The sequence below is a fragment of the Lissotriton vulgaris genome, chromosome 3_1, assembly GCF_964263255.1.
Source record: "Lissotriton vulgaris chromosome 3_1, aLisVul1.2, whole genome shotgun sequence".
In the NCBI taxonomy this organism is placed as follows: domain Eukaryota; kingdom Metazoa; phylum Chordata; class Amphibia; order Caudata; family Salamandridae; genus Lissotriton; species Lissotriton vulgaris.
Genome location: NC_141689.1, coordinates 722,571,368 through 722,585,784, shown reverse-complemented (window position 1 = coordinate 722,585,784; position 14,417 = coordinate 722,571,368). Strand labels below are relative to the sequence as shown.

Genomic DNA, 14,417 nt, shown 5'->3' with positions numbered 1-14,417 from the left:
TGTAATGCAACATGTTTTTTATTTACGTGACTTAGATGTATTGATATTACAAATAACAATGGCTTTTAATTTTTTTAAATAATTAATACTTAAATAAAAGTGATTGTAATTTATAATGGCAATAGCCTAAACTTTTGTAAATAACTTTTGTGAAGATTATGTTCAGTGTATTTTATTGTGACGAAAATCCAAGGACGGAAGTGAAATATTAACATCTTTTTGTGACATTTGTAATAAAGCTTGAAACATTGAGAGAACTTATTTGAACCAGGAATTGTTGAATGGTTGCACAGATTGATGCTGTGATGGCGCGGAGTGATGTTGTGGTGGCGACGAGTGATGCTGTGGCATTCAGTGATGCTGTGGTAGCGCATAGTGATGTTGTGGTGCTCCTGAGTGATGCTGTTGTGGTGCTGAGTGATGCTGTGGTGGTGCTGAGTGGTGGTGCTGAGTGATGCTGTGGTGGTGCTGATTGGTGCTGTGGTGGCGCTGAGGGGTGCTGTGGTGGTGCTGAGTGATGCTGTGGTGGTGCTGAGTGATGCTGTGGTGGTGCTGAGTGATGCTGTGGTGGTGCTGAGTGATGCTGTGGTGGTGCTGAGTGATAATGTGGTGGTGCTGAGTGATAATGTGGTGGTGCTGAGTGATAATGTGGTGGTGCTGAGTGCTGCTGTGGTGGTGCTGAGTGATAATGTGGTGGTGCTGAGTGATGCTGTGGTGGTGCTGAGTGATGCTGTGGTGGTGCTGAGTGATAATGTGGTGGTGCTGAGTGGTGCTGGGGTGGTGCTGAGTGGTACTGTGGTAGTGCTGAGTGGTGGTGCTGAGTGGTATTGTGGTGGTGCTGTGGTGCTGCTGCTGTGGTGGTGCTGAGTGATAATGTGGTGGTGCTGAGTGATATTGTGGTGGTTCTGAGTGATGCTGTGGTGGTGCTGAGTGATGCTGTGGTGGTGCTGAGTGATGCTGTGGTGGTGCTGAGTGATGCTGTGGTGGTGCTGAGTGATGCTGTGGTGGTACTGAGTGATAATGTGGTGGTGCTGAGTGATAATGTGGTGGTGCTGAGTGATAATGTGGTGGTGCTGAGCGGTGGTGTGGTGGTGCTGAGCGGTGCTGTGGTGGTGCTGAGTGGTGCTGGGGTGGTGCTGAGTGGTGCTGGGGTGGTGCTGAGTGGTGCTGGGGTGGTGCTGAGTGATAATGTGGTGGTGCTGAGCGGTGGTGTGGTGGTGCTGAGTGGTGCTGTGGTGGTGCTGAGTGATAATGTGGTGGTGCTGAGTGATAATGTGGTGGTGCTGAGTGGTGCTGTGGTGGTGCTGAGTGATGCATGTAGTATGACCACCAGATAATTACCATCACGGTTTGAGATCCGTACATTCACACTTCCTACTCTATCACGTCACATCTACTGCACCCCAAGATAAGAGTAACTCTCTGATCCCTCACAAATGACCTCAAAATCCTTCCCACATAGGTTCACATCAACTGCAAAACTCTTGATCGTGCTCTTCCCCACAGTGGACATGTTACATGTCTATTAAGGTGCGTTGATGCCCATAATGAAGTATAATGCGCTATATAAATGCTACAATATAATGCAGAGCTCAGCCACACCTGAATGTCTTAACCTGTAGCCTAGTATCTTTCATGGTTTACGTATGTAAACAAACCCAAGTCTGGGAAAATCACTCGTCCTTGGATCAATTGCACCAGTTTGTTTTGGGCGCCTTTAGAAACTGCTTGCTCTAAAGAGCTTTTCTTCCCTTGTATGCTTTCATTTTTAAAAACAATGACAGCCTTTGCTAAGTGTGTGTGGTGTAACCTGCCTAAAAAATGGCGCCATTGGATGACATGAGAGTGCACCTTCCCTAATAGAGTCTGTAAAAGTTAGGACTCAGTCCGGAAAAAAAAAGTTACTACAGGTTTCCCCATTCCCTGCAGTTTGCAGCCCTGGCTTCCTGCTCTGCCTGTGTCTTTTGTGAGCCGAACAACTCACAAAGCCCTTCGTCTACAATTGCATTTGTGATAGAGTTTCTATATTGAGGCCCAGAATGCCTCGCTCTAGACTTGCAAATGCCCTTGCATAGTTAAATGACAAAAGCTGCCTGTTGATATGGCGCTGGCCAATCAGCAGGAGGCGCCAGATCAAAGGGTGAAATCCAAGCCGCAGCTTCCAGGAGGAGGTCAGACCTCTAATTATGTGAGTGGGGGTAACTCAAGCCGACTTATTTGTAACCCACGGGAGGGTTCGCGTGATAGACATCCGCAACACACGGCATTTCGCGCAATTACGTACACACGGCAGAGTTCACGAGATGATCAGAATTGCATCACTACAGTCATTTAAAAGGAGCGCCCTCACGAATAATTCCTGTTTGCCCAATTAGTTGCGTTGCTGCTTCGTGGCACACGGAGGAGGCACATTATTGTTGTCTTGCCAACATGTGACAACTCCAATCAGGGAAATGTCTAGGAGAGCGGACACCAGAAGAGGCTTGGACACACTGACTGAATCAGCTCATTATCCTCAAACAAGCCCCATGCGCCGTCGGTGCGTCGCCTTTAATATGGGAAACAGTGGCGCACGGGCGGCGCATGGGGCTTGTAAATACAACTCTTTTGTATTTTTGCTGTTTGTGTGAAATCGGGTCCATGCTTTTTATCTATGCTTCGGGGATTACTACTCACAAATGCACACAGACACTGCGATTTTTAAAACACAGCACTTCCGCGTCACTGCGCATAACTGTGATTCACAGTCCGAGTTATTAAAAAGTAACTTGGTTTATGACGAGTTTAGTACTGCCTTAGGTTTACAAGTCACTTGGGTATGAAGTGTACACGGATGTCTTGTTTTTAAAAGTCAGTCCGAGGATGCTGTATGCATTACACTTGTTTTATGAAGTACGTTTGGGTAAGGAGTACATGATTGAACCCCTTTTTAAAAGAGAGGTTGGGTGTTCGGGTGTGATGCGCACAGTCCAGTGTTACATATATAAAGTAACGAGATATGTTCAGAACGCATGTAAGGAACTGGTGGAACTATGTTTTACAGTTTGCACTTAAAACAGCACACATTTTTTATAAACAATGAAACTGGGTGCTGTGCTAGGCAGCCCAGCACCCGTGCACATTAATAAAAAGAAATTAACTTTAAACCAGGAGCAATGCTGCGAGCACATTCATTTTTTACAAACATGAAACCGGTCACCAAGGTAAGAAGCGCGGCGCCCGAGCACATTACTTTTTAAAACAAGCTCTTGGCATTGCTGTGATTAGGGGGGAGGGAGGGCTTTAGTTTAGCTCTTATTTTAGCCCCTATAGTCTCGTCCTATTCATTCCTTGCGGAATGGAATAGGACAAGACCTAAAAAAGTGCCTACACTTCCCTAAATTGTTTAAAAGTAGACTTGGAAGTCTGCAACAGCTCATGCATTAAATATGTCCAGGTACCAGTCACATTTATGTATTGAAAATTAAGGTCCCAATCTGCAAAAGAAAAAATCAATGAGGTTCAGCTTCCAAAAACGTATCTAGTAACTATTCAATTCAATGCTAGAAACATACAGCCCTTGTCACAAATGGTGGTACTGGAACGTAGCATACAAATGACGTTGGTTTGAATAAAATCCCTGGCCACAAAGGTTACAGAGACAACAGGTGTTCCAGTGATACCATGAACATTTCAAAACTGTATGCTCATACCTTTTTGGTAGTAAAAACTAAAGGAAATCCATCTGGTAAATGAAAGGTGGGGCAATGGTCAAATCATACATGTAATTATTTATTTCTTTATTTTAATTTTTAAATTTGTAAGGCGCAACAGCTACCCAAAAAGGGTTTCCCGGCGCCGAGACACAGCAAAATGAGGGCAAGGAATTACTGGCTACTCTAGTTATTGTTCGAATAGCCAAGTCTTTACGTGCCTTCTAAACCTAGCATGGTTTTCCTCCTTTTGAATGAAGGGAGGGAGTGCGTTCCAGAGGGATGGTCCAAGGTGGGCAAAAGATCTGCCTCCCATTTTTGCCAGTTTGAATCTTGGTACGCAGAAGTTGGCAGCTGATTGTGAGCGAAGGTTTCGCTTGGGAGTGTAAGGATGAGCCAACGCTAGAAGGTATTTGGGTGCAGTACCAGCTTTGATTCTGAACATGTAGTTCAGGGCTTTGAAACGGATTCTACTTTCTACCCTGAGCCAGTGGAGTTCACGGCAGTAGCTCGAGACTCCCGAATTTTTGGGGATTCTGCACAATAGTCGAACAGCTGCGTTTTGGACAAGCTGTAGTCTACTGACTACAGCTTTGTTGGAACCAAGGTACAGAATATTGCCGTAGTCAAGCCGAGATGTTATGAGGGCATGGACTATGGTTTTTTGAGTGGAGGAAGGCAGCATCAAGAGGATTTTCCTCAGCCATTTGATGATGGTAAGGCATAGGCCGACAACTTTGCTGGCCTGTTGGTTCATGGAGAGGGAGCTATCCATGATGACTCCCAAATTACGTACTTGAGTAACTGGGGTCGGAAGATTGCCCATTTGGTAGGGCCAGTGTGAGGGATTCCAGAGATCTCGTTGTTTCCCTAAGAGAAGAATCTCTGTTTTGTCTCCGTTAAGCTTTAGTTGATTTCTTGTCATCCAATTCAGGATGTTTTGAAGCCCTAATTTGAGGAGAGACGGAGATGATGGGCAAGATTCTGATAGGGAGAAAATAATTTGGGAATCATCGGCGTAGGTCATGAGGGTAAGTCCGGATCTTTCCGCTAGGTCGGCCAGGGGTCTGAGGTAAAGATTAAAAAACAGAGGGCTCAAGATAGATCCCTGTGGCACTCCGTGAGGGGCTTTGAAAGTGTCGGAGCAGGCCAAGGAGGATGTAATTTGGAATGTCCGTTGAGCCAAGAAGGACCGGATCCATTCGAGCGCTTTCCCACGGACACCGTTTGTGTATAACGCCTTGATGAGTGTTTCGTGGGATATGGTGTCAAAGGCCGCGCTCAGGTCCAAGAGCACGAGCGCGACGGTTTGACCATTATCCAGGAGGTTCCGGATATGTTCTGTAACTCCTAGGAGGGTTGTTTCTGTCGAGAAACCAGCCCGAAAACCCGATTGCAAAGGGTGCAAGAGCGAGTTGTTTTCCGCAAAGGTGGATAAGACCGAGTGGACGTGTCTCTCTAAGCATTTGGAGAAAGCAGGGAGCAAAGATATGGGTCTATAATTTGCCGGAAGTTCTGGATTTGCTGTGGGCTTCTTTAACAGTGGCGTTATCATGGCGTGTTTCCAGAGGGCCGGAACTGTGGAAAGTTCTAACGAGGAATTGAGCGTATCCACAATGATTTCCAGGGAGCAACCGTCCAGTTGTTTAATTACTTTGATAGGAATCGGGTCCCTGGGGGAACCGGATTTGATGGTCTTAAAAATGGTTTTCAGTATGTTAACCGTGATGGGAGGCCAAGATTCAAGGGTATTCTCACAAGAGGGAGCATGTTCCGTGTCAGCAAGAGGGGGTGGTTCATTGTTGTTAGTTTTAATGTCCCTGATGATTTTCTCAATTTTTTCGGTGAAGAAACAGGCTAGATCTTGGCATTGGAGAGTATTAAGAGGGGGAGCCGTCGCTGTCGTTTGTGCACCTGCGAGTTCTTTAACCTTATTAAACGGAGTTTTCGGCTTATTGGTAGCTTCCATGATGGTGTTTGAGACAAACGGAGCTTGCGCTTTCGCACAAGCAGTGTGGTATAGATTTCTGGCTGCATGGTAGGTCTTTTTTGCGTCAGGGGCGTAGTCTTTTCGCCATTGACGCTCAAGTGCCTTGCATTTGGATTTTTCAATTTTCAAAAGGTCATTAAACCATGGGGCAGGGTGACGGTGTAGGTTTTCTTTGATATGAGGGGTGGGTAAGCAGTGATCAGCGGCGTCACTGAGCCATTTTTGGGTAGCTACTGCTAAGCTATCCATGTTGTGACCTTTCGTAGGAGGGTTTTCGTGGAGTGCTGCGTTAAGTTTCGCCATGTCCAGTAGTTTCCAGTTTTTCCTGGACGTAGCTAAAAAACCAGATTGCATTATGGTAGTAGGTGGGAGATTGATGCTAAATTTTACTAGATGGTGGTCAGACCACCAAATGGGGATGGTATCATGCCATTTTAGCTCGTTGATATTAGAAATAATGGGGTCCAGTAAATGGCCCGCTTTATGGGTAGGTCCAGAGTTGGCTAAGGTCAGGTTGAGGGCCGTCAGATCCTCTAACAAATTAGAGCAGAAGGGGATAGAGGGGTCGTCAAGATGTAAATTAAGGTCCCCGATAAGTGAGAAGTTTTTGGAGGCTATATAGTACGGAGTGATATAATTGGCTAGATTTGACGCCCATTGGGATGAGTTACCGGGGGGCCGGTATATCAGTAGGCCAGACATCGTAAAGTTCCAAGGAGGACGCTGCATATCAGGACAGATGGTTACCCACACACTGTAGCAATTTAATTCAATATCTAGCAGGATGTGGGAGCACTTTGCCAGCACATCAGCACCAGTCCTCCAAAGTGCACTGAGGTCAACGCAGTTATTTGTAATTAATAAATAAACATTGTAGCACCAGTTAAAGCACAGCCAGTTCTGGAAATCACTAGACATGTCTGTTGGCAGTTGCTATTCATCAGCAGAGAGTAGTCGAAGTTTGGAGGTGCTTGATATGCCGTATCTAGTTTTTCAAATGAAATACCCCTTCCTTTCTCTTTAAACATGCAAAAAACACATTTTTGAGAGGAGATAAAACGGAAAATGCTACTTACTAGTATGCATTTGTTCTTGGCATGTAGAGCTGTAGATTCATATACTTGTGCATAGATCGCCATCTGGGGTTGGGCTGGGATGTTTGCACTTTGTTTTTGTCTTGGAAGAAGTCTTTTGTAGTCACGAGGTAGGTGACTCCTCCTTAGGACGATAGTGCGCATGGGCATCGACTCCATCTCCAGATTGTTTTTCCATGGAGGGTTAGGATGGAGTTAGTAAGAAATACAAATGCTGCACAAATGATGAGCAAATATTCATTTGTTGAATGAAGCTTGTCCAAAATATTCACATTAAATGCGGTAACGTCCTCTATACATGTCCTCACCCCAATGTGTTTCGAGCCCCGAGGCTCTTCGTCAGGGGGTATTAGCGAAGATTAGCATGCAAGGAAGCGGGAATCCCGCGGGAAAACCGGTGATAAAGACGCCCAGCAGACGCGAGTGAAACTGCAGCATTTGAAAAATATTTCTTGAACATTATCATGAAAGAGAAAAAGTGAATAAAACTTTTTTGAACAAAAACTTTGGATTACATTGCTCATTATAGCCTACAGGTGTGCTCAGGCTAACCACCCTGTGCCTACAGGGTTTCTTCATACAGTTTCTCACCTGGCTCTTCTCGGACAGTAAGAGCATCATCCTGAGCACCCTAAAAGACGTTACTTTCCCATTACTTATTAGAGGAACTACAGTTAACCCAGGAGTGCAGCGGAACCCTATTCACTACAGCTGCTGTACAAATATCATCTATGGGAATGTTCCCTAGGAATGCCACAGAAGCCCCTAGTTTGCGTGTAGAATGCGGTCTAGCGGGAATGGTTAATGTACGCTATGCTTTTTGGTAGCATATCTCGATGCATTTAACGATCCACCTGCCAATTCCCCCTTTTGATACAGAATTGCCTCAATGTATTGGTGAAAAAGCAATAAAAAGTAGTTTAGTTTTCCTGAAAGTTTTTGCCCCTTCAATGTAATAAAGGCTAGCTCTTTTGACGTCAAGCGTACAAAGAGCCCGTTCTGCTACTGAGTCTGGTTGAGGGAAAAAGACTGGCAGCTCAACAGACTGGTTAAGGTGGAAAGCAGAAATTACTTTTGGTAAGAATTTAGGGTTTGTCCTAAGAACCACTTTGTTGTGATGTATTTGCAAAAATGGTTCTTGTATGGTTAATGCCTGGAGTTCACCAACTCTTCTGAGAGATGCGGTCCCTACAAGGAAAGCTACTTTCCATGTGAGGAATTGCAACTCGCATTTATGTAAAGGTTCAAATGGGGCACCCATGAGCCTGGTAAGGACAATGTTTAGGTTCCACTGTGGAGAGGGTGGAACTCTGGGAGGAATTATCGTTTTAAGACCTTCCGTGAATGCTTTGATGGTAGGTACTTTAAACAATGCCAAGTGTTGTCTGTTTTGTAGGTAAGCGGCTATGGGAGCAAGATGTAATCGTATGGATGTGTATGCCAGATTACATTTTTGTAGATGCAAAAGATAACAAATATTTTTTGGATTGAAGCATCTAGTGGATTGATTGTGTTATTACAGTAGATAACAAATCTTTTCCATTTAGCTGCAGGCTCTAGTGGTAGGACGTCTAGCCTCTTTAATGATATTCATACAGTTTGAGGGAAGGTTGAGGTAATCAAACTAAGACTTCAGGAGCCAGATTGCTAGGTTCAATTGGGTTGGATCTGGATGCCTTATCTCTCCATGGTTCTGCGTGAGAAGCTTTGGGGAAAGGCGCAACTTTTTATGTGGAACTAGTAGGAGTTCCAGCAGGGTTGTGAACCATGGTTGCCGAGCCCATGTTGGAGCAACTAGGCCAATGGCGAGAGACTGTTTGAGCTTGCGCACTAGGTAAAGGAATGAGCGGGAGATGCGAAAAAGTATACGCAAATCTGCCTGACCAGTTCATCCATATCGCATTGCCTTTGGACAATGGGTGTAGATACCTGTAGGCAAAGCTTGGGCATTATGCGTTTAAATGTGTGGCAAACAGATCTCTGTCTGGGTGGCACCACATCAGAAAAAACAGATGAAGAACTTGCGGATTTGCGGTCTCGGACGACTGAGCAGATCCGCAATTTGATTGTGTTCCCCTGGAAAATGTTCTGCTAGGAGGTATATTTTTTGAGGAATGGCCATCTCCATATGCTTTGACCTAGGAGTGAAAGCTGCAAGAGAGTGTGTCCACCCTGTTTTTGTATATAGTACATTGCTGTCATAATGTCCGTACGGATGAGGACAACTTTGTGTACGAGATGTATTTGGAATGATTTTAAAGCTAGAAAAATCTCCCGTAATTCGAGGTGATTGATGTTGAGCAGTTTTTGCTGATGGGGCCACATACCCTGAACGGTATGGTTTAGGAGATGAGCCCACCAGCCGGTGAGCGATGCGTCCGTTGTGAGCACTATCTGTGGAACTGGGTCAGGGAACGGCCACCCTTTGGACAGGTTTTGTGTGTTTCACCACTGCAGAAAGCGATGTGTGGGCCGCCGACCAACACCAGATCCGTAAGCTGACCTTGAGCATGGTTCCACTGATGTGCTAAACATTCCTGCAATGGATGCATTTGGAGTCTTGCATGAGGTACGATGAAAATGCAAGAGGCCATCATCCCTAATAGTTGCATAAACACTCGAGCTGGTAGTGAGTGTTGAGGTTGAAATTTTGTTATGAGAGCCTGCATGGTGGCTATCCTGGCTGGATTGGGGCATGCAAGGGCTTTTGAAGTGTCTATTGTGGCTCCTAGATACTATTGGATGTGAGACGGTTGAAGATGAGACTTGGTTATGTTTATTGTGAATCCCAAGTCGCGCATTAGCTGAATTGTGTTGTGTGTGAGGTGGACACATTTGCGGCGTGACTTATGAGGCAGTCGTTGAGGTAAGGAAGCACATGAATGTGTTGTCTGCGCAAGTGAGCTGCTACTACTGCAAGACATTTTGTGAAGACTCTGGGTGCTGTAGTGACACCGAAGGGGAGCCCTTTGAACTGGTAGTGCTGGCCGTCCACTACAAACCGTAGATATTTCCTGTGAGCAGGGTGAATAGGAATGTGAAAGTAGGCATCCTTGAGATATAGAGTGGCAAGAAAATCGCCTTTTTGGAGCAATGGGAGGATATGTTGAAGAGTGACCATGTGAAAGTGGTTGGATTGTATGTACAGGTTTACCGGTCTGAGGTCCAATATTGACCTGAGTGTGCCATCCTTTTTTGGGGATGAGAAAGTACTATGCCTTGATGGTGTATGGGAACCTGTTTTATTGTGTGCTTTTGCAAGAGAAAGAATCTCTCGTTTTAGAAGCGTGCAATGTTCTGTGGACATTGGATGTTGTTTGGGTGGTATGTGTGGAGGGGGGTTCCAGGCAGTAACCATACTGGATAATTTGTCTCACCCACCTGTCTGTGGTGATGGAGTTCCAGACAGGTAGGAACTGTGATAGTCTTCCCCCACTGGAGTGGAATGTTCCGGGAGGGAAGTCACTGGTTTGTGCTAGGGGAGGATCAGGTGTTATTACAGAGACCTCTTCCTTTCTTATTTCCTCTGTACCTCCCTCTAAAATATCCTTTGGTAGAGGAAGTTTGAGTGGGGCTTTTGAAGGAGAGGAAGTGTTGTCTGTCCCAATGGTTTTGAAGGAGCCCCTATAAAAGGAGAGATGAAAGTAGCCTATTTGTTGATAACTGTTAAGGCCCCCAAGGACTTAGCTGTTTCAGTGTCTTTTTTCATCTTCTCTAAAGATGTGTCTAGAGTAGGCCTAAATAAGGTTTCTTGATCAAAAGGCTGATTAAGAATTTGAGACTGCACCTCCTGTTTAAAGCCAGATATGCTTAGCCATGCGTGCCTGCGCAGTATTACGCTTATGTTAACGGCACAAGATTCTGTGTCCGCTGCATCAAGAGCATACTTGATAGAGGTGTTTGTAATTAGCTTTCCCTCTTGTATGAGGTCGTTAGCTTTTGACTTCTATTGGTCTGGACGATGTTGCATTAGTATCTCAAGTATATCATAATGCGCACTGTCATACCTGGCTAGCAAAGCTTGGGTGTTGGCAATGCACCAGCAATTTGCCACCTGTGACGCAACTTGTTTACCACATGCGTCTAATAATTTAGATTCTTTATCCGGTGGAGGGGCATCAAGGGCATCTGACACAACTAGAGAATCTTGAGGAAGTTGTCCCTTGATATAAGCTGGATCACTTGGAGCTGCTCTATATTTTTTATCAACCCTGGGGTTGAGAACTCTAGACCTGAAAGGGTCTTTCAACACATCAACCTTTCAACATAGGTAAAATACTTGTTGACTTTTGTGACTGTGTAAAAGTCTCTACTAAAAAGTCTTCCTCCAAAGGGTCTGAGTGAAATTGTACACCATGATTGGCTGCCCTGTCTATCAGTTGCGCAAAACCTATGTTGTCGTCTGGAGGGGATAGTTTAGATGGGTATGGCTCAGGTATATCTGGGCATTACCATAACCGTCCCAGGGGTCAGGTGGTGGGATACTGTGGATTATGAAGCGGCGAGGCTTCATAAATCACAGTAACCGGCCCGTATTCCATCTCTGGGGTCCAATCTGAGGAGTAGCTAGGTGCCACACGGGTGCTGGGCTTTGAGGGCTTAAGTCTCCACCGCTTGCAGCTTCCAATCCAGTGCCATTCCGAGATAAGTACCCTCTGAGACTAGTAAACTTCTAACTCCTCGCATTGCTATGCTTATATGTTTTTGTCCTACAGGGTGTGCCAAGTAAGCCTTCACCCCCCTCCTGTGACCCATGGTGCATTTTGCAATTAACTAAAAAGTGAGACATTTTAACAACCAATTTTCTGCCGGTGATGGGTGGGGTCACAGACCTTTTGATCCATTGATCCTACCATAGGAGTAGATTACTCCAGTGTTTTTAAACCACTACAGCTTTTTAGTTGTTTTTAGTATACCTCTAGTTCACGCCACCCCTGAATAATACTGGTATCTTCTCTAGGGGGTAATGAGGTTGGTGATAACTATATTGTATAGACGCCATCCACGATTTTGCCACACATTTGGAGCACCAAAGATGTACACTTTAGACCAACCATTTAAATGTGTGTTTTGTCTTTTATGTATGTCTGTTATTTCTTCCTCAGGTGCGGAAATCCTCCTAAACCAGGAGCTACCAGGAATGAGCAATTGCTCCTTCCACTTTTGCACTTTAAAAAAAAAATATTTTCACTTTCACGTCCCTAGGTAAGGGTGAGCCTTAGGGTGCTCATACCATCAGAGTTTATTACACTACACGAGTCCTGAAGAATGCCTGGTAAATTCATACCGTTTCATAGGCTGAAACATGTCGGCTGATATTAATATTAATTGGAATTAACCAAACCATCTATGTTGGGTTGAAATTCCGAACACATAGCTTTTTATCTGTGTCTAAGGGATCCATTATTAAATTATTTTTGATACTCATTAGACACGTTTGTATTTTCACTGCACGCCTATTTCACGAAACCCGCTCCGCAGTAAATCTGGTGTCGCAGCACACCAAAAAGGTACTAGACCTTTTTGGTGGGGCCCAATGATGAAGCATGACACCGACCAGGTCGGTGTGTGAGGGCTTTCTTACCTACCTAAGTTGGGTCAGGTAATTTCTATTCTCTGCTCCTTTAAGTGGTTTCTGTCATACCACGGACCTCTCTTTTTTTGTTGGCATACTGTGGATGTCATCATCATCATCATCATCCCATTGTGGGTCTACATACCCATCTTCATCCCCCCTCGCCCCCCCCGCCCCCCCACCCCCCCCAAGTCCTCCTCATCCTGTGGTGTGGGTGAAGGAGGAGGTAGTGGAGAGTGTGCTGGAGAAAGTGGTATATTTGGAAGAGCTGGGGGTGGAGGCCTGAAAGGCGAAATTGCTATGTCTTTCTTCTTTAAGGGCACCCCAGGTGCATCTGAGGTGTCTAATTTCCTTTTTCTAAGTGGTATTGCTGTTAACTGACATGTAACAGGGTCAATGTGTAGGGTTTTCTGTTTTGGAACCGGTGGATCTGGTTAAAACAGGTCTTCGAAGCCAGTGTCTTTTCAGCACCGACGATTTGGATTCCTTCAACTCAAGTCTCTTTAGGAGTGGTCTTGGTCTCCTTTTGCTTTAATGGAGTTTTCGATTCCGAAATCTTCTTCGGCTCAGAATATTTATGTGGTTTCTTCGTGTCCAAGGGCTTGTCCACTGTGTTTTTCGGTGCTGAAGGGTTCAGCGCTGAAACCGTCTTTCGTTGCCGAGGAAATAGGGTGTGGACTGTGTCTGTTTTCAGTTTTTGTTTCGGTACCGGGGGTTGTTTTTTGGAGCTGGTACTTGGCTGACTCGATCTCAAGCCACCTGAAGGCTTTTTTCTGTGCTTAGGAGCCGGGCCCGAGGGCAGGGCATCTAAAGCATTATCTCGGTGTTAACCTGAGCCTGAAGGCGAAGGTATTACCGCAACCTTATCTTTTGTTTTAGATGGGGTAGAGGGGTTGAGGTCGGTATTTAAGATCCGTTGACCTGGAGTAACTGGGTGATATTCTGCATCGGACATGACTTCCTCGGAGACGCTGAGGTCTTCATCCTCTGGTTGTTGATCTTGTGGTACCTTGGGGCCTGCATCTAAGATGTCGCCCGGCGTCAAGGCAGATGATCGAGACATTATGTGACGTTGTGCCTGACGATCCCCTATAGTCTTCTTGGATCTAATGGAAGCACAGGCCTCACAGGCTTTGTCCTCATGTTCTGGAGAGAGGCAAACATTACAGACCTCGTGGAGATCCGCATGTGGGAATTTAGCACCACACAGGGGGCATTTTATAAATGGAGTTCTTTCCATTGACTGCAGGTCCTGGTGGCGTTGATGGGCCCAACGGCCAGCGTCAATGACCGGAATGGAAGTTATTAATGATTTTTTGAGATATGTGTCAAAAGGGAATGTGATCGAAACAATACCATCGGGCGGTGAGGGATTGCGCGGCGAAGGGGGATCGAGTACGACACGGACCAGGAGAGCAGCAATTCACATCCGAACCCGATGGCAAAAAAAAAAAAAAAATCTGAAGATGGAGTCGATGCCAATGCGCACTATTGTCCTAAGGAGGCGTCACCTACAAAAGACTTCTTCCAAGACAAAAACAAAGTGCAAACATCAGAGCCCAACATCAGATGGCGATCTATGCACAAGTATACGATCTACAGCTCATATGCCTTGAACATGTGGTTAACCATAGAACTTTCTTCTCAATTAATCAATATCAGCAGTGTATACAAAAAGGTGATTAGGACTACGCTAAAAGCAACCAACTTGCAGAAAAGAAGTGCAAGGTAGGTGGGGAATGAATGGTTCTATAAACCACATTTTCACTTTTGCAAGTTTATGGCTATGGAAAGACTGTCCCTAACCTGTAGGTGCACATTGTGTTACCAACCACTCTCAGGTGGCAGATGTTGGAGTAAACTCCTAGCTAAAGTCTGTAAAACATGTAAGGAGGAGGCAGGCAATCTAACTGAAAATATTGTGATCAAAACCAGAGGCAAGGAACAGTAGATATCTTTAGCACACAGCAGCAAGGGGGCCCCAAGTTGATTTTAATTCGAAATCCACTCCCTATGACTTCTGATCGGGAAGGATTGCCTTTCATCATTTAAACAATATGAAAATA

At 45.2% G+C, this 14,417-nt stretch overlaps 1 protein-coding gene across 2 annotated transcripts in view; it reads right to left on the bottom strand.

Annotated features, from left to right (window-relative positions):
- Nucleotides 1-14,417, bottom strand: part of TRIM36 (tripartite motif containing 36) — a 589,030-nt gene that overhangs the window by 175,474 nt on the left and 399,139 nt on the right. The window lies entirely within an intron of this gene.